The sequence below is a fragment of the Pinus tabuliformis genome, chromosome 3_2, assembly GCF_031772625.1.
Source record: "Pinus tabuliformis cultivar Carrire ecotype Pingquan chromosome 3_2, CPIR1, whole genome shotgun sequence".
Classification (NCBI taxonomy): domain Eukaryota; kingdom Viridiplantae; phylum Streptophyta; class Pinopsida; order Pinales; family Pinaceae; genus Pinus; species Pinus tabuliformis.
The window spans coordinates 633,986,665-634,012,319 of NC_142302.1; positions in this window are offsets into that span (position 1 = coordinate 633,986,665).

The window sequence follows — 25,655 nt, forward strand, 5'->3', positions numbered from 1 at the left end:
GATTATGGACATTTGAGTCCCAATTTTTGTATATTATTTTGGACACACTTATGTACACTCGAGATATTTTATGATATATATATATACAGGTTCGACTTTTTGATGCTTGATTTTATTGTGATGAATGAATGATGTGCCAGTCTAATGCTTGATTAGCGATAGAATCAGCTAACCAATTATGAGATCTTGGAATGTGAAAATAATTAATGTACGAAAATGATCTTTGCAACAACCTCACCCTTAAATACTGGTGATATAAACATGGCTCCCTTACCCGATAAATGTTATTCAATTGTGACAATATCAATCAAGATAAACTACCAACAAATCGATTTCATAAGAAATTGCTTTGGATAGTAAATTAATAATGGCAGTATACTCAGCCATATTATTTGAAGTGGGACCAATGCATACTCCCCTTCACACCATCAACTGACCAGTTGAATGGTAGATTACTGAAGCTGCAGAAGCGAAGTTCCGAGTGTGCTGACTAGCACCATCGATGAATCCAAAATAGACCAAGTCATCCATCAACACCTACCACAGCAGACCAAAAAGTGTCGACATCAAAAAACTCCCAATGAGATATGTAAAAACATACAAAATGTATAAAGAAGCCATTGCTTAGCTGCTACTTAAGAAAATTACTTCTTGAGGTAGAGCCTGTTTCGGGGCTCTGCCAACTTATTTCCTTCAAAATCGATTAACTCATATGCCCCTTTTTCTAAAACTCATTTAATTATAAAGGGACCATACCACATATGCTTGAACTTGCCTACCCCCAAGGCATCCTTATCTTGGTCATAGACCAAGACAAGGTCACTTTTAGAAAATACTCGAGGACAGACATCTTTATTGTACTAAGTTTTAACCCTTTTCTTATGGGCCTCATTGACTGTGGCGGAATCTCGACGCTGCTCATCGAGATGTTCCAAATGGAGGAGGTGCTCTTCAAGACTATAGGTCTCTGGAAGGAGCTCAATAGAAAACTTAAGAGATGAAATTTCACATTCAACTGGAAAGATAGATTCCATCCCATAAACTAACTGAAAAGGTGTAAAACCTATAGCAGTCTTTATGGAGGTTCGGTATGCCCAAAGAGCCGGATACAACATAAGATGCCAATTGGACCAATTTTTGTCGATCATCCTTTGCAGGATCGTCTTAAGGGTTTTGTTCACTACCTCGACCTATCCATTGGCCTGAGGATAATATGGAGATGAGTGCTCCTACCGGAAACCCAATTTAAGAGCCAATTTAGACATTAGTTGGTTCTGGAAATGACTGCCATGGTCAGTGATAATCTCTCTTGGGATACCGAACCTTGAGATAATCTGATTAAAAAGGAACAATGCCACTATTTCACTATTGTTTTTATAAGTGGGCATGGCCTCAGCCCACTTCGTGAAGTAGTCTACAGCCACAATAATGTACTTGTTATTCGTTGTTGAAGGTGGATTACAAGTTGTAAAATCATTACCCCACTTAGTAAAAGGACTGACAGTGACATCGGGAAAAAGAGGAGCTGGATGTGCACGCATCTTCTGAGTATAAACTTGATAGGGGTGACAGAATTTGATTGCTTCAACACAATCTTTGAAGAGCGAAGGCTAAAAATAGTCGGCACACAAGATACGCTGGGCTATAGCAAGCCCTAAAAGATGACCACCACAAGCTCCATTGTGGCAATCATTGAGCACTGACTCTACTTCCTCTAGGGTTAAACAATGCCGAAGGATTGAATCAACCCCTCGATGATATAATGTATCACCAATGATGACGTAGTTCTTACTCAGGTGACATAATTTTCAGCGTTCATCCTTAGAGAAAGTAGAGGGAAACTTTGAATTCTGGAGATAAGAAATGATATCTCCATACCAAGGTTCGAGTGAAGAGATGAGGAATAAATGTTTGTCGAGAAAACTTTCCTCATAAATAGTATCCTCTCCACAATGCAGCTCGGAAATTAACTTCACAAAAACCATAGATTTCTTAGACTTGGCGGACAAGAACTCAAGACAAAATTCTTGTAAAATGACTACCCATCGATTATATTTGACCCTAATCACTTACCTACTGAGGAAAAATTGGAATGGATTGACCGCCACTGAGACAAAAGTTTTGCGTAGCAAGATATAATGGCGGAGCCACTCGATAGCATGGATAGCTGCCAAAGCCAACTTCTCAACTGGAGAGTAACAATGTTTAGGACCTATCAAGCCTCAGATCAAATAATAAATCACATGCTCCATGAGAGCATCATCTTCCTGAACGAGCACCATACCTATGGTTGATTCTGCTGCAGCGAGATATAAAAGGAAATCCCTACCATAATCTGGTGGATTGAAAAGCAGGGCGGAGACTAATGCCTTTTTCAAGGCATCGAATGACCATTGTGCAAAGTTGTCCCATACATATAGAACTCCTTTCTGTAGAAAACGCTTAAACCCTTTAGTGATCTCAGCATGATTCGCTATAAACCTTCTTAAGAAATTATCCTTCCCTTGAAGACTTTGAAGTTGCCGAATTGAGGATGGGGGAGGCAACTGAACTATTGCCTCTACCTTGAAGGGATCAACTCGAATCCCTTCATTTGACACAATGAACCCTAATAACTGACTGGATGTAATTGTGAAAATGCACGTATTGGGATTCAACTGGATCTTGTAAAATTGATATCACTTTAAAAACAATCGAAGGAGACTAGGGTGATCACTTCTCTTTCGAGAATGAGCACCTAGATCATCCAAGTATGCTTCGATGATATGTTTAATGTCGTGGAAAGCGTATGACATGGCCCGTTGGAAGGTAGCTCTAGCATTTTTGAGACCAAAAGGAATATTCCTATAGCAATGGTACCCCAGGGACATATAAAAGCTGTCTTATGCTGATCTTCCGGATGGATAGAGATCTGATTATAACCAGAAAAACCATCCATGAAGGAGAAAATCTCATTACTAGCAAACTCATCAATAATTTGATCAATAAATGGCTCGGGGTAATTATCTTTGGGACAAGCTTTGTTTAGGTCCCTAAAGTCAATGCATACTCAGATTGTTCCTTGCTTTTTATCCATAGGGACTGGATTAGAAACCCAATCCGTAAGAGGAACATGGTATATGAAACTCGCCTTGAGCAGCTTCTCTACTTCAGATTTAATGGTTGCTGCTTTCCTAGGATTAACTGGCGAAGCTTCTGATGAATTGGTTTGGTGTTTTCATACGTCTTGATCTCATGTTGAACTATGGATGGATCAATGCCAGGAATTTCTTCATAAGACCAAGCGAATGCATCTTGAAACTCCTTAAAAAGGTCAGTGTAAATTTGAATTTCTTTAGGGGAACATTTGGCTTCGATCAAGAGATTCTCGATCATGTTAGGGTTCCTAGAGATGTTTATAGATATTCTTTTTGAAATCACCGACATATTACCTTCGGCACGAAAGTGTGCTGGAGCCAAAGGATTTTATATCGTACAAATATCACTAGTAAAAAGCTCAGAGAACCTAGATTCGACTTCCTACAATGGAGGAAGAAAATATGAATGATGGTGTAAGTATTCCCAAGGTCGATCTACACCCATCATTACTTCTATGATTTCTTCTTCGGATGGTAAAACTATATCTAAACAGTCCATAGTAGAGGTAGAATCAAGGGTCCAGGCCGGGGCCACATCACCATCTAGCTCCTCCTCGAAGAAAGGAGTAGAATGGTTATCTACAGAGTTGATGATAGATTGATATCTAAGCTCTGCTGCAGACGTAGGGAATGTCATTCCACCAACTTGTCCTTTAGGTAATGCGGTCGTAGGTGAAGGCAAGGTCCAAGGGTCTGAAAAATAATGAGTTCAGAAGAACTCTTCCCATGAAGACTCCTTGGATGATGAAACGACATTGATTCTAGCGATAGGAGAGGGAAAATCAATTGTACCCATCAATGAAGAATACATCCCAACTCCTAGATTCTCAATAGGCAGATGAGGGTTATCCACTAAAGGGACAGTAGAATCTAAAGTTGCTCGAGGATCAACTGGAGAATAATCCAATTGATCAACCTTGACGATTTTCCCCTCATGAGGAAAGAAAATGACACTAAACAGAGTTGAAACAATGACATCCATTTCATATACCCAGTTCCTTCCTAACAGGAGATTGTAATCTAGGTTAGCGTCAATGACTTCTACTTCGATATCGATGACCCTCCCCCCAACAGATATGGGAAAGGCTGGGATAATCCCATGCGGATTATGATAATGCCCATCAAATGAATTCAAGAGGGTAGGTGTAGGAACAGCCGAAGGCAATCCAATGGCCTTCTAGCATGACATCGACATGATGCACGTAGAAGATCCTTCATCAATAACGATACGAAAAATGTTAATTTTCCGGTATGTATACTTTATTTGAAAAGCCATGTGATGAGGGAGTTGCCTTTTCACATTAAGCATGTTGAAAGTGAGCACTAAAGAGTTATTTGGATCAACTTCCCCTATCGCCGAAAGCAAAGCACTTTGTTGAGCTGGACACAACTGGAGAATCTCTAAAGCGGACATAGCGCATGGACTCTGTGGCAGATCCTCGACAATGGAGTAATTCTGGGTGGCCCTAGTATTAGGATTGATAGTCGCGCATTTAGCGGCACCTTTTGGTATCTGTGGTATAGTCTCGACAGGGGGTCGCTCGATATGAAGGTCAGTATTTCCAAGAGCAATTTTGTCCTTGGATGTTTCAGTTTCATCATAATCACACGACCAAGTGGCCACATGGATGTTAGAACCCATCATGAAAACATTTGATGATTTCTCCCCTTCCTGGTTGCCCCCTACAGAGGTACCAGGATTTGAACTCGTGCCAGCAAGCATTTGCTGCCCTTGGGGAAAAGGGTTGGTTAACACAACTTGAGAGTTAGAAGTCCCTTGCTACCCTAACAAGCATTGAGCGTCTTGAATCTTTGGGCAGAGATGAGTTAAATGGTCTCCACTGCATAGCTTACATGGAAACTTGACTTTCTTTCTAGCCTCATTTCCACCACCACCAACATTATTGCCAGGCTTCTTTGCATCAGTCTTCCCATCTTGACTCTTTTTCTTACCTTGTCCTTTCTTTTTCCCATTGGAATTTTGATTTCCTTTGGGGTTGGAAGATTGGACGACATTAACAGAAGAGGGTTGAGAAGACGAAGGGTTAGACAATGTGACCTGATTGTTAGGAGTAGTTTGTAAAGACAATTGCTGCAATTGGCTCAATAGGTTCACCATATTTGTGTCCATGGATCCAATGATACCATCCGCATGGGGACCTCGCTTCGGTTTTGCTATATCAACCTTAGTCCCAGGAGCATCTAGCAAATGTTTTTGTAGAATCCCAGACTGAGAGTAAATCAATTCTAACTGCTGAGCCCTAAAAATAGCTTTCTCCTCATAATGGACTCCAGATAGAGAGACATCCTTAGAGATTTCAAGTTGTAAAGTTTTCAAAAACCATTCGAGATAGTATTCCGGATGAATTTTGGCTTTAATGAGCCTATTTCTCCGTTTCCATTCCTGAATATGATCAGAAATGTGAGTTGCAGTGTCCTGACAAAAATTGGCTAGAAGTTCAGTGGCGACATCATAATGGACGGGCAATTGGAAATGATTTAGGAAAATATTAGCCAAATCGTAAAAGATGTAAATCTGCCCCCTGGCAACTCTATATACCACTTGGTCGCATTGCTAGTCAATGTGCATTGAAAAAGTCTCAACCTAACCGAGTCATTGATAAGGGAGTTTGATGAGCACCACAAATGGAATGTGGTTACATGGTCACTCGGGTCTTCACTGCCCTTCCCCTCAAACTTTGGAATGTCTGAAGGGAGTTCGGTTGGGATCGGAGGCCAGGCCGGATTGTATTTGATTGGATTGTTTGTTAATTTGGTGAGATCTGGCAAATTCAACGTTGCCAGAAAAGGAAGCCTAGGAGGACCTTGGGGATTCCACCCAGACTGGGCAAAGCTCCCAAAGTTCTGGAAAGATTGACCTAGATTTTGGAAGGTACCAGGTTGCCCGAGGTAACCAGCAGAACCAGCTGAACCAAAAGGCAAACCTTATGATCCGGCAAAACTCGGAGTTTGACCAACTTCGGCCGAAAAACCTCCATAACCGACAAAGCTCCCTCCTAAAGGATTATAAGGAGTTGATAACCCACGATAAGGATTCCAAGCAGAAGCTAAGGGAGAAATACTTCAAAATGAACTAACTATGGAGTACGGCCTATTCCCTTGTTGGGCGAAAAATGGATTCCCAGTTCCTATGCCACTAATTGCAGGGTTAGTCCAACCTTGAAAGGGATTGCTGCCTTGTCCTATAGAAGAAAAAGGCATAGATCCTATTGTCGGGTTGGAATGTGGTATATGACTACTTCCAAAAGGAAAACCCTGAAATGAAGCCGACCCACCCATCATGGATGTGGAGGCACTAAGTGGAACTGATAGAATACCCTATGAATGGGTGCCAAACGGAAAGAATCTAGAACTAAATGCATGGGCTTGGGAATTTCCACTCGTAGAAGGAATGGAGGTAGACCCAAGTAAGGATGTACTAGAAAAACACCCAAATAAAGATGCTGAGGGAATGGAAATAGTTCCTCCCCCTTAAACTGATGTTGGAGTCTGCATGGTTGTAGCACTTGTAGTAGAAGCCATGCTTCCAGTGGTGGTCATCAAAGGTAAGTGCGTAATATGACTCAAAAGTATGCAGAGTGGGTACCCATTAGATGTGGAAGTTGATTTTGTATCTAGTTGTTGTGTAGAGTTGAAATTTGATTAAACCTACAAGAAGAAAAGTAAAAAAAAAACAATTGAAAAAATTAAATTTCTTCCTTTTCATCTAAAAATATTTACCTTTGCAGAATCTTAGTGGTTATTTTAAAGTTTTGTTTTAAGTAAATTTTTTGTTTTGAAATCAATTTTCATCTCAAAATTCCCTTATTTTCTACATTCATATAAATATGATCAATAAATATTGAACACCTTCCAAAAAAATGGTGTACATGTGATGTGATTTCTTGGTGAATTGGTATTCTTATGTTCTTTCTCCCTCTCCCATTATTAAATAGTCCCAATCATAATGGATTTTACACATTGAATGAGGGAGTTGTTAACATCATTTGTTGCCTATGTAATGTAGGTTTAGTACACATTCTTGCTCCATCATGCTCCCCTTTTCCATTTACAATCTCAAAAATGTTACAAATATTTGGTACCTTGTGTTTTTTTGGCAATATACAAAACCATTGAAATACAAGTGAATTTTTGAACTGGTTATCACAACTACCAAACCAAATCCAACATTGATTCATCCATATATTATTCTCCTTCAATTTAATGTAGAACAACTAAAATTATTGTTATACATAAGTTATGTCATGGAACCTATTATCACTTATGTAGAAGTGATACTCCTTCAATATAACCATTTTGTCTTTGATACTATCTCTCCTGCACCTACATGTGACACGCACCATTATGTTGACATGATCATAGTGATAATATTTGGTTTGAATCCATTTTTTTGATTGAAGGTTGTGGTTCTCTTCAAAAGCCACCACTAATAACATATTTCATATGGTAAATGTATGTTTACAAAATTGAAAATGTTCATCCTATAATTGAGCCACATGGACATGCTACACATATTTTTTGGTCTTTTTCTTCTATTCCTTGATGAAATCACACACTCATACTTGGTAGGACAACAATATAGATGTATATAAAGAAATTTTTATAAATATAATTTTTTATAATGTTACAATTTCACAATTAACCTATGATTTGAATGGAAAGATGGACTATTTATGTACTCACTATGAACTTGGGAGGTGACCAAATATGATTTTTTCTCCATTCCCTCACTCAACATTATATGTGACATATCTGAATATTTTGAAGTCAACCTCCTCCCTCTCTAATCCATACACATTTCTCATGTGCATGCACTTTTTGAATAGTATCATTCCACCATACTTAAGGCTTGTTCCATCAAAGTAACATTTTTTCTAAAATGTAAAATCATATGGCCCCGTAGATAAGATGTTGTGAGTAAAGTATTTATATGATGTTGGTAAAAATATAGCTATCCATTCCTACACAAGGATGTTATAGAATACAAAAATTATATATATGTGTCTCTCATAATATTAAGAGTATTCAAAGTGGTACGAGAAACATGTGTTAATAGTTGTGTTTGTTCTAACATACCAATACTATGATTTCTTAAATGATCATTGGGAAATCTTATGTAGAAAATATGCATTGTTGCATCTCTCATACCATTTTTTTTGTTTCATATCAAGGAAGTGTTTAATGTAGGGCTCATAGTCCCTAAATTTACTTAATTTTATCACATATTTTTCATGAGAAGAATATTTACTATTCGCATGCCAAAAGAAATGCACTAGTCCCTTAACTAATCTTGTTAACTTCATATCATTATGAGGTAGCATACTTGTGAAGGCCCACAAATATATTTGGATATGTGCATTGAAGCTCTCTCATCTAATATAATAGTTTTGAAGGGTTATGAAATTACATTTAATGTGTGTTGTGTATCTTAGCAAACATTATTTTCTTGTGATCTTGTTAACAATTGATTATGATGAGATACAAGATGCACTATGGTCTTGATATTGATTTTTCTTACCAATTATTTTTTAAAATCATCGAGATGGTTTCTAATGATATGGTTAGTTGTTGCACTGAGAGGTGCTCTACATCCCAATATGGAGGATATGTTGCAATGTTCATAACTGAGTGTAAACATTTAAATGTCAGTTCAACATAGGAGAGATGTTGTAGTGTCTGTAAAATGAAGGATTAATTCAAATAATAATAATGTCCGAATAAAAAAAAAATCATAAAAAGTAAAAGTGACAAAAATAATAAATCTATTTAATTCAATTTATTGTATTGTAATCTTGTTTTCATTAATAAAATTACAAACTATTTTTCTAGGAAAGATTCAAAATATGCATATCACTTTAAATTACAAATATTCATACTTGTGACCATGATATTTCAAAATATATAATCAATAAACATATAAAAACCTAATAAATTTAATTAATAAACACATTCAAAAATATAAATATTTATAAATATAGAAAGTGTGATATGTGTGTGTGTGTGTGTGTTCATTTGACCATATAAATTAAAATGATGATTCATACATAATAATTTATAATGTGTAACCTCAAGATTAAAGGAAATAGTCTCTACAATATCCCATTGAAAACATGGCTATAGTTAGGTATCTCATGTATAATAAGAATCTATGCAACATGGAAGCTAAGAGGTTCTCCAAAATTGCTTCTAACTCTAACCAAAATTCCCACCTCTAGTTGAAGTCAGGTTGGCATAAGGATGCCTAGTATTGGCTAGATCATTGGGGGGTAAAGGAGGAGATCATCTTGGAGAATGATGAAAATGTTAAAAATATTATTAATTGCAAATTTATGGATAAGTTGTGGGACAATAAATAGTTATAGGGAAAAAGGAAGATAAGGTATTATAAGGAGGTGATCAACCCCCACATTGATAACTAGAAATATATTTCTGACTTGATCATTACTAAGAAAAAATGAACATTTCCAAGATAGGAAATATTTATCATGAGCTTAAAAGTGAAATAAAATTTTGGTCAATTCACAAAACACCTTGAGAAAAAATAGACTATCACCTTTACCATACTAAGAGGGTTGGAGATAAAAACAAAGTTCTTTTAGATTTCTCAACTCATACTCGCATCCGTTCTAATTTTCAACATATTTGTGACAATACCATTCTCCTTGACTTGTTAAGTCATTAAGACTATGTCGATCTAAGAATGCTTCTCTCCATTCCTTTTTATCATAGAAATAAATTACTAAAGAATCTCATTTAATAAAATTAAAAATAATAATATTCCTATATGTGTGTGTGTGTGTGTGTGAAATTTATATAGATATATATAATATTATTAAGAACCAACATAGGTCCATCTCAACTCTAGCACGGGGGCTTCACTCAATGAACATTTGACATATCACGTGCGTTGATGGAATAATAAGCAATGCCCCTAATTTGACTACATATTGGAAAAGGCCTCTAAAAATCACATTATTTGACCCCCTACCAATGCGAACCCAAAACACCTTCCCAATTTAAAAAACCCCTACTTTCACAGGATATTGTAGGTATCCATTTCTTCATTAACAATTTTTATGCCCCTTTGTATTTTTTCATTAAATTAGAGCTCCATTTTTTATGTCTGCCAATATAAAAACCCTTTACCCGCTATATATCCCCAATATATTATGTCATTTTTTCCTCAATATATATCCACTAATATGAATGCACATGGTATGCTATTTCTCCCCCAGTTAAGCGCCCATGAACTCTAGATCTACCAAGTATCCAAAGAAATCAAATCTCTCTAGGTATAGAACTTCCCTGAGACTTTTCACTCAAAAAAGGATTTGCATATCAATATATTTGATCCCTCTTGGTGCTTGGTAGATCCATTGTTAAAATGGATCTTTGTTTGATCATGTAATTTTAGCAATTTTAATACCTAGAATTCTTCTAACAATAATTAAACTCCTATATTTTAACAAAAACAAAAATAATTGACATTTGGCTACCATCGACATAGTTTTGATTGACAAATCAATTTAATCTACTTGGAGTTTTTGGAGTACTTTGTGATGGAGTGTCCAATATAGATACAAGTGATGCACCTCCACTCTAGCGCTCTTGACCTCTATTTTGTTGAGTTACATTCATGCAAGGGGATTGATCCTAATTTATGAAGGGAATTAAATTATATAAAAATTGGTAACCAAAATATAGAGCTAAAATGAAAATTGACATCTATTAGTAAATGGAAAGTGCTAGAACTACATAAATATAGAATAAAAACAAACTAGCTCAAGTGGTGGTAGTTTATCTTTGAGATGAAATGTGACAACTATGTGCCTTCATCAAAATGTCTCACAATGAAGCTCAGAAGACATTTTATCATTATGAAGCAATAAGAAAACCCAAAACATCTAAAAGAATAACCCTAAGAGATGGCACACCAAAAGTTTTGTGGGCCCTAATAGGGAAAGTTAGAATGTCAACTTATGAGGGTTGTAAATTTAGAATACAATCTCTATTTGGGGTGCTTGGTAACCTATTGGAAAGGTATCAATGAGAAATAAGTTTCCCAACTACACTTAGTACACTATGTTTGGGAAGTTCCAATTTCACTGGAAAACATTGCTAAGGATTTAAAAATAGCTTCGAAAGTTCAAGACCAACAAATTTGTGGAGAAACTACCAAAATGGAAAATTTTGTCGTGAGCCAGTGGAATAGGTTGGTGGCCACTAATATCCAACAATATAAATCCTCTCCTCTTCATAGGTAATGCTCTCCATTGAATTGATTTTTTCGATTGGATGGGGAAAATTTTGTTGAACTTCTCTCCTACAAAGACACTTTCCTTGGTGTAGGAGATGGCCCACATTGATAACTTGATACAGTTGGGTTGTATATTGGAAAGTGCTCCTAATCTATGTATTAATGTTCTAATAAATTGTTCTCAATTAATGTAATTTGGGTTGATATTTGCTACTTTAGGATTCTCTATGATTTTTTATGTGTTTGATAATTTTGGAAAGTATGGCCAAATGATCCAGGATTTTCTTGCTATGGATGCGTTATTAAATTACATATAAAAGAGCACTTAAAAACCATTGAACATAAGCATATAAAATGAATATAAAAGAGACATAATCATGCATGAGATCAAGGCATAGAGAACTGAATACAGAGTTCATCCAATTTGGACTATATCTTTGGGCCCTCCTCAATAGTTGGGATGCCTTCATTCATTAAAAGACATGAAAATGGAAGAAGTACAAGCAGATTTTACATAAACACCATTATACCTCCAATTTGGAAGATAGATAACAAATGGAGAGTCCAGCCCTTGAAACAAATGACATCACTGTCTTCCTGGGAAAATATTGTGCAGAATCGTCTAACTGAACACCCAATTTGGAGAAATGAAGCTTTTGCACCCTCTCGGAACCTCCTTGATTTTTGAGGTAAGGTTCCGGTCACCTGCCAGGAGCAGGTGCAGCTACTCTACTTTGTTGTTAGGTCCCTATAATACTAGTGATTCTCCCATTACTATTGTCATTGTATCCCTTATTGTTATTTTTATGCCCCTATTGCCCCCATACTATTATTATTGTGCCCCATATAATCCTACTATTGTTATTTTTGTGCCTTTATATTATTATTGTTAGGTCAGCTTTGGTTATATTGTGACCCCTCAGACTCCTATATATAGAAAGGAGGTTTCTTCATATGAATCATCTAAGAATTTTTCATTTGTGTAATGTAAAGGAGGTTTCCCCTCAAAGAGGCTTATTTCTAAGGCATTGATCTATCTTTTCTATCTTTTTGTGAGCTAGTTTCGTAACATTTGGTATCAAGGCTTTGGATTCTAGGGTTTCGCTACTCCAAATAGGTCATCATGGAATTTTCGCTATAAAATTTTCAATACAAAGTTTCAGAAGCTAAAAAGAAAACCGATTTGAGACAGAATTGGTTAGAACCTCGGGCCTGAATTTTATATCTTGTCTCACTATATTTTCGGAAATATAAACTGAGGAATTTAGGGTTTTTGCAGACCCTTGAATTACATTCCAAACAGGTGACCTTGGGAAAATCATCATAACTTTCGCTCTGAGCATCAAATTGAATTCTCATAAGAAGTTACAGAAAGACGATAGGCTGTAATTTTTTTGGTATCATTTTCAAAACCTAAGGTTGAAACAGTGACCCGCAGCACTTCGTAGAAGTTTGCTCTACTGAAACCCTCTATACTTAGGTCATCGTGGGATATTTTGCATAACTCTTCATTGAAGAATCCAATATTGATCAGACTTGCAGGGTTAGAAATATTACTCAGAGGGTTACCACAGGAAGAAATTTTAGACCGTGGAGATCCAAAATTACAGAGATACATCAGATTCAATATCGAGCTCCTAGAATGTGAAAAAATGTGTGTAGTTTTTTTTTAATTTTTTGCATAAGCTTGGCTTGAAAAATTAGTTTGAAAGAATTCAAATGGCATAGTGAAGCATTATTATCAGTAATTGATACCCCAAAGAAGGAAAATGGAAACACCTAGTAAGAAACCTGAAAGCTCTAGCATGACTCATGAAGAAGAGGAAGAAATGCAACATGATATATCAAAATTACGAGACCAAGTGCAATAAATTTTACTCGAACAAAAAGTAACAAAAGCTAAGATGTATGGTTTAAAGAAAGAAGTAGAAGCTAAGATGTATGGCGTGGAAGCTAATATGGATGGTTTAAAGAAAGGTGTAGAAGCTAAGATGAATGGTGTGGAAGCTAAGATGGATGGTGTGGAAGCCAAGATGGATGATTTGAAGAAAGGCATGGAAGATTTGAAGATAGATTTGACAAATTTTCTACATGAAATGCTTACTAATGGAGAAAGGGCAGTAAAGGAATCTCATGATGAGAACAAAATAAATGTTAATCATCATTTCATAGACTCTAACATTGGATCAAAGAACCACCATGTTCCAAATATTAATATGACGAAATTTGATGGCAAGGATCCCGAAAAATGGATACTATAGATGGAGCAATTTTTCGATCTCCATAATGTGAAAAACAGACAAAAGGTATGCATTTCAACTTTATATTTGGAAACAAATCAATTTGTAGGGTATCGATGGATTTTGTCTCATAAACGAATTGTCACTTGGGCTATTTTTATGGATGAAATAATAGCACATTATGAGGATACAAAAAGCAACACTTTTTTTAGCCAATTGATAAATCTCAAACAAAAGGGTTCAATGATGGAGCACATTGAGGACTTCCAAAAATTGAATATAAGGGTAAAATATATTCAAGAGAAGCATAGGATTGATGTGTTCATAGGGACTTTAAAATTTAACATCTAGCATGAGGTTCGCCTTTGCAAACCAGATTCATTGGAGAAGGCATTCAAGTTGGCAAGAAAAATGGAAAGCAAAATTATGGCAACAAGGGAGCCTACAACTTGCAATCATAAAGATGGAAGTCTTGTTGCCCCTAGCCATCCACAACTTACAAGGTTTACACCACAACAATTGGAAGAAAAAAGAGAAAAAGGGCTTTGTTACAATTGTGATAGAAAATACACTAAAGGTCATAACTGTGCCGAGAAGAAATTGTTTTACTGAGATTGTGAAGAGAAGGAATAAAAGGAAAAAGAAATGTCAAAAGAAGAGGATATACACCAGGAACAAACCCTAGAAAAGGAAGAAATTAATCCGACCATATCTTGTAATGCATTGGTTGGAATTACCACTCCTCAAACTATCAAGATAGAAGGGCATATCAAGAAGAAAAAGGTAATAGTGTTGATCGATTCGGGAAGTACCCATAATTGTATTCATTATAAGATAGCCAAGGAATTGAATTGCTTCTTATATCCAGCACTAGAGTGTCAAGTGATGGTTGCAAGTGGAGGAACCATAAATTTCTCGGGAAAGTGCCATAATATCAAGCTATCCATTGGAGAATATGTATTGAATAGACCAATGCTTTCCATTCCAATGGGTGGTGTTGATGTTGTACTAGGAGTCTAATGGCTACAATCCTTGGGTACAATAGCTTTTAATTTTCAAGAACCTTTCATGAAATTCTCTTCAAAAGGAAAGGAAGCTTAATTAAGGGTTATCACAGGGAAACTGGGAAAGATAATCAGCTCTAACAGAATTACAAAGCTTCTAAAGATAGAACAATGAGGCATAATTACACAATTATGTTCACTAGAGGTTCCAACATCGAAATCATGCATTTCTCCAGATCTCCAAAAAGTATTGGACAATCATTCCAAGGTATTTGAGACTCCCAAAGGCCTCCCACCTATTCATGATCATGATCATGCTATTAATTTGATTCCAGGAAGTGTTCCTCCAAACATCAGGCCTTACAGATATCCCTATGTCGAAAAGAGTGAAATTGAACATATGGTTGGAGAAATGCTAGAGGCTAGTATAATTCAATCCAGTCAAAGTTCCTTCTCTGCTCCAGTAGTATTGGTTCACAAGAAGGATGGATCATGGCGCATGTTTCCAGATTATACGGAGCTAAACAAGCTCACTATTAAAGATAAATTTCCCATTCCTATCATTGATGAATTATTGGATGAATTGCATGGATCAATTTACTTCACCAAGTTGGATCTTCATTCAGGATATCATCAAATCAGAATGAAGACTCAAGACATTCCAAAAACAATATTTAGAACTCATGAGGGTCATTATGAATTTTTGGTCATGCCTTTTGGCCTTACTAATGCACCTTTTATATTTCAAGGTTTGATGAATTCCATTTTCAAACCCTTCCTTAGAAAATTTGTGTTAGTATTTTTTGATGATATACTAATCTATAGCAAGTCTTGGAAGGATCATGTCCAACATGTTGATTGGTGAGCACCAGTATTGCAGCAAGAATGTTGCAACTCCTGTGGCTTCCTACTTTACTTTTATGAACCCGGTAGTTCGTAACAAACTTGGAAGCGACGGTTCTGTATGCAAAAGTACTAGCTCTTACTGCAGGCTGTCACTTGGTCAACTCGCACAAGATCACTAGGAGCTCAAGTCAACTTATATGAGTTTCTAGAAGAAGATTTTAACTGTGATGAAAGAAATCTAACTCTACAGAGTCTATCCTACTCACAGAAAGAGAAAGAATATTGGAGTATAAAGCAAACCCTAGCAAACCCTAATTTACCCACTAACCATACTTTTGCAGAAAGAGAGATAAAAACCTATGGAATGAATGCCATTAGCTACTAAGGAGGTAAACTACATCTGTTCAAGCTATTTCCAGATAGAAATGAGAGAAGAAAACATGTTTTTGGGTTTTCATGTATTTTATGTGAAATTGTTATGCTTGTAATTTATCTGTTTGTGGTTGTCGAAGAGATTTGGTGGAAATGGAAGTGACCTTGGGGTTTTCAAAGGTGTAGGAAGGTGTGGAGGGGTCCTAAGAAGCCTATGGTAACCTTCTGGAGACTTTCTTTACAATCAGACTTCAAAAAGTCACTTTCAGGAAATTCTACAGGAGGCTGCAGGGGATCTACAGGAGGATGTCGAGAGCTGTTTTTAGAGGTTTGAAAGGTGGAAAAATGGTGGGAAAGGGTAGCTGAATATTAGAGGGAGGTGTCAAGATGTGTCAAGCTCATAAAGGAGGATTAGGAAAGAAAATGATGGTTGGATTCGTTCAAAGGATGAGAAGAAAGCTTATGAGAGAAATGTAGAAATTAGGGCAGATTCGTGAAGGGTTGTGAATGACTTGTGAAACCTGTGAGAAAAGAGATGATGATGGTTGCTTTATTGATGTATTGTGAGCATAGGTGCGTTGTAAGAGATATGCACATCTAAACATTGAAATTGGTCAAGAAAAGAACTATATCTCATGTTAACCTAAGTTCTGACCTAAAAAAATAAAATGTTGAACTGTGCTATAAAAATAGGAAAACATGGAAACAGATTTATTGTAGAAACAAAAATGAACATGGCAAAATGGATTTGAAGTAGAGCATTAACTTTTAAATCAAACTACAACACTAGAAATTGCATGGAGGAAGCAAAACTATGTTTTTAGTGGCAGCAAGAGTGCCTTGAACTCAGCTCATGGCCCCAAGGGGAGGAAAGGAGATCAAGGCTCTGTTGATGGCCTTTTTGGATCTTTTCCTATCTCTATTTAACCTACTTTAGCAACTGAAATGGAAACAATTATGTAAACCAACAAAAGCAACCTATTTTAACCAAGGGAAAATGAATCTATCTAACAAATTTTAATTCATGAACTGAAGAAAAAAATATGAGTACAAAGAAAGAGGTTCTGGGAAGCTTGGGTTGGGCCCTAACCCAAGAGCTTCAGCCCTCTGAAAGAAATTAGTGTTGGCTCAACAAATATTTCATCTCCATTATGAAAATAAAATTCACATTACATAAATTGTTCACAAAAGTAAGCTCGAAAATGAGTTGAGCAAGAGTTGCAACAAAAGTGAAAAAATTTAACTAACAACCAACTAAAATACTGAGAACCTAAGCCCTCCTATTTATACAATTGGAGCCTCCAACAACTCTCCTAAAATCAAGGAGGCTCAGTTCCCAAGACTAGAGATAGACAACAGTTCTTCTTCACTTGCTCGACTGCCCCTTTGATGCATCAATGTGGCTGCTTGTGCTCCGAGTTTTCTAAAGGAGAATTTGAGGTAGGGAGTCATAAATGAGGGGGACACCCTCCTACAAATCCTCTCCCTTGTTTTCCTCAAATATTGGTTGCCAAATGCTCATTAATCCTTTGACTTTGTCCCAAAATTGACCAAAAATCTGCATAAAGCACACATTAGACTTCATGGCATAATGACTAACCCAATTCACTCTATTAGCATAAATATAATAAAAAACATGCAATAAACTAATGAGAATGGTGGATTAAGTTAATTTAAGAGGCAAAATGATCCCATATAATTACCCATTTATGGGGCTCATCATCACCCCCCTACTGAATGTGTTGCTCATCCTCTGAGCAACTAGTCTATCTCCTCATCCTTGATGGCCCTGATGGCCTCCCTAACATTCCATGCTTTTAATGTGAGATCCTCTTCCTTATCATGGAATCCAGCCTTTCTGTCCACCTCTTCCCACTGTTGTCTTTCTTCTTCCTCTTTTGTGGTTTCCTCCTCATCTTCCCCTTTTTGTTCTTCTCCCTCACTTTCAGATGGACTGAGGTCATATGTGAGGGCTTTTACGTCATCTTCCCTTGTCATATTTCTAAAAATATCCCAGGCTATGGGTATTGTGAAGGTGTGGAGGGCCTCTTCCACCAGAAGTTTAATTAGCCCATGGTGAGCCAATTGATCTGGACCTCTTGCCTTCAATTTAATGTTGGAATCTATTAGGGACTGGAGGAGAAAATAGGGAATACTGAGTTTTTGGGGTGCAGGAAGATCCATGCCATATCTTAACTCATGCAAAAGTCTGAAATGGTACCCATAAACTATGTTGTACCTTCCTTCATAGGAGATGTATTTGATAATCTGATAACTAGCCGCATCCCAAGGGCAAGGTATGCTTGTTCTCCTGATGCCATTTTTGTCCTCTACAGGATGCTCATTTGGCTGGAAGAAGGTTTTCTTGGCAACTTGACCCAGTGGTTTTTCCTCCTTGCTCCAGGGTAGTCCAAGTGGGAGACTGGTAACCCTACTGATGAACTCTGGGGTGATTTCCATGGTGAGACCCCTGAAACTAACAGTGGCATGGGTTTTTGAGTGAGGTATCAAGGACAGGGCAAACTCCTGCGTTACTTCTTCATCATACCCACGAAGTTTTTCAAAGAATGGCATCCAATTGGCTCTGGTAAAAAGGGCTACTACCTTGGGGTGTTCATGTAGCCTGGCTAAGTTTAGAGGTTCCTTCCACATAAATCCCCCTGTCATTATGTTTAGAATCTTTGGAATGCCTCAGGTGGAGAAGGAGACAACAATTTTCAAAAACCAGGAAACAGAGGAAAAAACTGTGTTTTTCTTTAAGAAACAGGCAGAATTTTTAATGCAATTTCTCTTTCTTTCAGGCTTAATTCTTCCTAAAATTGCATCACTCCTCGTATATGTGAGTACCAAGGTGGAGAAGGAGACAATACTTTAGAAACAGAGAACAGATAAAAACTGTGTTTTTTCTTAAGAAGCAGGTAGAACTTTTGAATGCAATTCCTCTTCCTTTTCAGGCTCAATTCTTTCTTAAAATCACATCACCCCTTGTATATATGAAAATGCAAAGTGGGTTTGCACCGAGCCTACCTCTTCGAGCCCGAATTTGAATGAAAATCTTGTTTTTTCTTTTGCAAGACTGCTCACTGGCCCTCCTGTAGAAAGGGCTCCTATAGGACTTGTTACTATTCCTGTAGATCCCGATAATGTTCCTGTAGAACCTGATAAGCGGAGGAGTTCTGAAAATGATAGAGAGCGATGGTTTTGAGGCTCTGGAGGTGGTAGGGAGCTTGCTGTAGTCGAGGGCATGATGATAAAAATGGAAACAAAGGTGGTGAATAAGCTCGAGAGCATAATTATGCTTACTGGAGAGGTTTCCGGTGACGAGGTGAGGTGGTAGAAAGGGTACGTTACCATTATTCAGACCATTGGTCCCCACTGTAGTGTCATCATGAGAGTTTATGCTTTTTTCCCACAATCACTTCCCATCATTTGCGTTGGAGTTCAACATCCACCACTACCTGTCTTTTTGGATTTTCCATGAGTTGACTAGACACACATGCAGTGTGATCTCCAGATGATCGCGGTTGAACTGGACGAGGGTGGCTAGTTAACTAGCCACCTTTCGGGTTTAATATTCAACCATTCCATTCGTTTATGCAATTTTGAATTATACAAATGCAATAGAGGAACAGGTTAGACACTTACCTACAGGTCGAATGTTCGTGCTGCAGTGCTGCGTGGTTCTGTTGCTACTGCATGCTCAGATTTCAGTGCTACATGCCTATATCCCTTCTGCTATATTCTCTTTGTTTCTTGATATGTGGCTTGTTTACTTTATGCAGGTATCCTCTAGTTGGATATGGCTTCAAGTGTCTGCTTCAACCTTCAGATTTGCACCCTCATGCTGTTGATGCTAGATTTTAATTGGACAATGACCTTTTTTGTGCATATCTCCCAAACGGTAGACTGGATTGACCTAAAATTTTCTGAGCATGTTTCCATCATCATTATGCACCTCCCATAGAATAATTTTGGTCAATGGATGCATGGATTTTGAGAACAATTGAAAATGACTGAAGGTGATCGAGGTCGATTTGCATGTTACCATCATCCATATGCATCTCCTCATGAAACAGGTTTTTAAATGGATACACAGATATGGAGAAAATGCAAAAATGGCTGAAGGTGATGGAGGTCAATTTCTTGGTAACTGTGCACTAGAAGTTACTGAAATTGCTTGAGCATGTTACCATCATCCATATGCAACTCCCCATGAAACAATTTTTTAAATGGATGCACGGTTTTCAAGTTAGAGAAAAAACAAATTTCTTCTCTATGTATTTTTGTATCAGAGCATCCTGTAGTTTTTTGGACAGTAAGAAAAATGAGCTTGGGGTGTGATGCAAGCTTGGAAATGATGGAAGAGAGGTTTGAAGACTGCAAGAGGATTTATAAACCCTTTATGAAGCTTCCCTATTCCTCAAACTACTTTTAAAATCCATTTCTGGCTCTCTGTAATTTCTATAGGAGCCTCCTATAGAAAACACAAGGCCTACTATAGAAAACACAATTTTCGAAAAAGAAGCACAGTGAGGTAGAAAGAATGTCAAGAATGATGGAGAAAGGTGAGGGAAGCTAGGATAGGTGTTGGTATTGGTTTCAAAGCTCCCTTGGCACTTGCTGCTGCTTCCTGAAGTCCCCCTGCAGTACAACTAGAAATTCATTTTTCTTTTTCTTTTTCTCTTTTTTTTTTTTTTGAAAACAACTAAGGTGCCTCAGAGAGGTTTTCACCCTAATTGCCTGCCCTGGGCGTCTCCAAGGGAGGTTTTCACCCAGGGATCTTATTATTTTTCCTCTTTTTTCTTCTTTCCAACCCATTGAACACCTCATGGAGGTTTTCAATCAATGAGCCAATCTGAGGCACCTCCAAGGAGGTTTTCACCTTAGATTTTTATTTTTTCCTCTTATTTTTCATTTTTTTCTTTTTTCCACCCCACCCTACTTGAAAAAAAATCACTTTCAAGTATAAGAATACCTCTAATGGAGCCATGTGCACATCAAGATGATAGACAGAATGATGTGGAGGCTGGAAATGTATGCTTTGACATATATCTGGATTGCATAGACCAAATGATTTGAGTTTGAAGGGATCAACCATAGTTGAGGAAGAGAGTGATGCTGCAACTTAATGACTATCTGGAACCATATCTCAATATAGTTGTGATGTCCTTGGCCCTTCTAATGATCTGGATCATTCTTCATGTAGTCTTCTACCATGACCTTCATATCTTCCTTTTTTTGTTGATTTTTCTCTTGAATACATGGAGGATTTGATGGTAACCATGAGGGAGCTCTCTCGATCTCTGATTTTGATGTCTTCTCTTCATCAAGTGTAGTCCTTGGTTCTTTGATTTTCTCTTTTAAATCTTCTTTTTCTAGATGTGGTCCTTCAATGATATCAATATAATCACTTTTTTGTAATACTCTTCCTGAGCTATGGTGAATATCATTGAGCTCAAGAGGAGTTGTTCAGAAGTGTTGTACCTCAGCATTGTAATTGGGTTGAGCTACTTCAATGTGTGGGTTTGGAAATGGTGGTTCTCCACTATATACTTGATGGGTCTGTCTATTGTTCGGATTCAGGTTCAGCTGGGCAGGCATTTGGAGTTTCCTTGGTGGAGTAGGAGGCAATGGTTGTGGTTGAACAGGTGGTGGAGGTAAAAGAGCGGGAGGAGAGTTTTATTGGGGCCTCCACCCCTGATGAGATGCATTCCACTGAGGTTGCGGCTGAGCATAGGGTTGAAATGAATAGGTGGCTGTTTGGGCATGATATGGAGATGTGAAGGACCAAGGAGGAGGCGTGGACCAGGAAGGATGAGTAGGGGACCCCAAGAAGGTATGGATGTGACTTGCCTGGGGTTGTAGTATGCTTGAGATGTCCCTTGCATCCCCTGCTAGTATGGTTTAGATCCATGCAACCTCTTTTGGTTTATGTAATAGATCTATTCAACGACTCCTTCGGCCCCTTGGTATACAACTTTAAGTCTGGGCAAGGATGGGCACTTGTCTGTAGAATGATTTTCTTCATAGACTGAACAAACCTTTATAGAGTTCAATGGGCATTCATTCCTAGGATGCCTCCTGGTGCATCTAGGGAAAAAAATGGCCAAAGCCCTCTCTGCTTCCTCTTGTTTCCTTTTGATATGTAAGGCATCCATTTTCATAGCAAGAATCTGCAGCATCTCACTCCTGAGGTCTTCCGGCAGGTTTCCAATTTCACCTTTAATAGATGAATTGGAAGAAAAGCTACTGCTCCCAACATTTCTATTTTCAGCCATTGGCTCCAGAGGAATGTCTTCTTCTTCTTCTTCCCCTATAGGTTCTTCAAATATGTCTGGCTATTACCTAAGGGTTTTTCTTGATTGCAGACACCAAAGAAGAGAGAAGGTTGGTTGTGTGAAGCAGTGGGGGCGTTGGGTAAACGTTTTTCAGAATTGTCTCTATTCCTACGAGGCATGAAAGGAAGTCTTTTTGGTTGGTTTTTATTTTTTTAACTGATTGTACCTGCAAAACTGAAATCAATTGAACAAACAAATTTCAAATAACTAAAATGAACTTGCTAAAATGAAATTGTAAAATTGAAAAGGAAAGAAACTGAAATGCAGAACTGAAAGCAAGGAAATGACTAATCTACTTTTGCTGAAATGGAAATTGCAGAATTGAAAGGAAAGCAGGGAAATGACTAATATACTTTTGCGGAAATGGAAATTGTAGAATTGAAAGGAAAGCAAGGACATGACTAATCTACTTTTGCTGAGATGGAAATTGTAGAATTGAAAGGACTAATCTACTTTTACTGAAATACACTACTTAGCAGAATGTTGCAATAGAAAATAGAAGAAAAGTAGTAATCAAAAAATACTCTGACACTTCCCCGGCAACGGCACCAAAAAGTGATGAGCACCAGTATTGCAGCAAGAATGTTGCAACTCTTGGGGATTCCTACTTTACTTTTATCAACCAGTTAGTTTGTAACAAACTTGGAAGCGATGGTGTTGTATGCACAAGTACTAGCTCTTACTACAGGCTGTGACTTGGTCAGCTGGCACAAGATCACTAGGAGCTCAAGCCAACTTCTATGAGCTTCCAGAAGAATCTTTTAACTATGATGAAAGAAAACTAACTCTACAGAGGCTATCCTACTTGCAGAAAGAGAAAGAAGATTGGAGTATAAAGCAAACCCTAGCAAACCCTAATTTACCCACTAACCCTACTTTTGTAGAAAGAGAGATAAAAACCTATGGAATGAATGCCATTACCTACTGAGGAGGTAAACTACATCTATTCAAGCTATTTCCAGAAAGAAATGAGAGAAAAAACATCTTTTTGGGTTTTCATGTATTTTATGTGAAATTGTTATGCTTGTAATTTATCTGTTTGTGGTTGTGGCAGAGATTTGGTGGCGATGGAAAGCCACCTTGGGGTTTTCAAAGGTGTAGGAAGGTGCGGAGGGGTCCTAACAAGTCTCTGGTAACCTTTTGGAGACTTTCTCTGCAATCAGATTTCAAAAATTCACTTTCAGGAAATTCTATAGGAGGCTGCAGTGGATCTACAAGAGGATATATAGGAGGATCTACAGGAGGACATCGAGAGCTGTTTTTAGAGGTTTGAAAGGTGGAAAATTGGTGGGAAAGGGTAGATAAAGATTAGAGGGAGGTGTTAAGGTGTCTGAAGCTTATCAAGGAGGATTAGGAAAGAAAATGATGGTTGGATTCGTTCAAAGGATGAGAAGAAAGCTTATGAGAGAAATGCAGAAATTAGGGCAAATTCATGAAGGGTTGTGAAAGACTTGTGAATCCTATGAGAAAAGAGATGATGATGGCTTCTTTATTGATGTATTGTGAGCAGAGGTATGTTGTAAGAGAGCTTCACATCTAAATACTGAAACTGAGCAAGAAAATAACTAGTTGTACCAAAAGAATAAAACGGTATCTCATGTTAACCTAAGTTCTAACCTAGAAAAGTAAAATGTTGAATGGTGCTATATGAACAGGAAAGCATGGAAAGAGATTTATTGCAGAAACAAAAATGAAGATGGCAAAATGGATCTGAAGCAGAGCATTAACTTTTAAATCAAACTACAACACTAGAAATTGCATGGAGGAAACAAACCTGTGTTTTTAGTGGCAGCTAGAGTGCCTTGACCTCAGCTCATGGCCCCAAAGGGAGGAAAGGAGATCAAGGATCTATTGATGGCCTTTTTGGATCTTTTCCTATCTCTATTTAACCTACTTCACCAATTGAAATGGAAACAACTATGTAAACCAACAAAAGCAACCTATTCTAACCAAGGGAAAATGAATCTATCTAACAGAAATTAATTCATGAACTGAAGCAAAAACATATGAGTAGAAAGCAAGATGTGTTGGGTAGCTTGGGTTGGGCCCTAACCTAAGAGCTTCAGCCCTCTGAAAGAAATCAGTGCTGGCTCATAAAATATTTCATCTCCATTATCAAAATAAAAGTCACATTACATAAACTGTTCACAAAAGTAAGCTCGAAAATGAGCTGAGCAAGAGCTGCAACAAAAGTGAAAAAATTTGACTAAAAACCAACTAAAATACTAACCACCTAATCCCTCCTATTTATACAATTGGAGCCTCCAACAACTCTCCTAAAATCAAGGAGGCTCGGTTCCCAAGACTAGAGACAGATAGCAGTTCTTCTTCACTTGCTCGGCTGCCCCTTGGATGCATCAATGTCGCTGCTTGTGCTTCGATTTTTCTGAAGGAGGATTCGAGGTAGGGAGTCATAAATGAGGGGGAAACCATTCTACAAATCCTCTCCCTTGTTTTTCTTGAATATTGGCTGACAAGTGCTCATTAATTCACTTTGTCCAAAAATTGACCAAAAATCTGCATAAAGCACACAATAGACTTCATGGCATAATGACAATAACCCAATTCACTCTATTAGCATAAATATAATAAAAAAAATGTAATAAAATAATGAGAATGGTGGATTAAGCTAAGTTAAGAGGCAAAATGAGCCCATATAATTACCCATTTATGGGGCTCATCATTGACATGGTGTTCAAACTATTGGAGGTGAAACAATTATATACAAAAATCTCCAAATGTTTCTTTGGAGTACAAGAGGTGGAATATCTGGGTCATATTGTATCTCATGAAGGTGTTAAGGTAGACCCTAGAAAAATTAAAGCCATTAAGGAATGGAAAATCCCCACATCCATAAAGCATCTACAAGGATTTCTCGAGTTGACAGGGTATTATCACAAGTTTGTTAAGAATTATGGGAGAATCGCATCACCTCTAACAACATTATTGAAGAAAGATGCATTTTCATGGACTCGAGAAGAAACGAACACCTTTGAACATCTTAAAGAGGAAATTTTCCATGAACCAGTCTTAGCTACAACGGACTTCACAAAAACCTTTATTATGGAATGTGATTCCTTAGGAAATGGAATTGGTGATGTTTTAATGCAAGAAGAAAGACCCATTTCTTTTGAAAGTCGTCCAATCAAATGAAAGTATTTACACAAATTTATTTATGAGAAGGAAATGTTGGCAATACTACATGCACTTAAGAAATGGTGACCCTACCTAATGGGAAGACACTTCAAGGTAAAAATAAATCATGATAGTCTTAAGTACTTTTTAGAACAAAGATTATCTTTAGAAGAGTAGCAAAAGTGGGTAACAAAGATCTTGGGTTATGACTTTGAAATCATCTACAAAAAAGGGAAGAAAAATGTTGTGGCAGATGCACTCTCAAGAAAGGATGAGGATGTGGAAGCATTTATTTGCGCCATTTC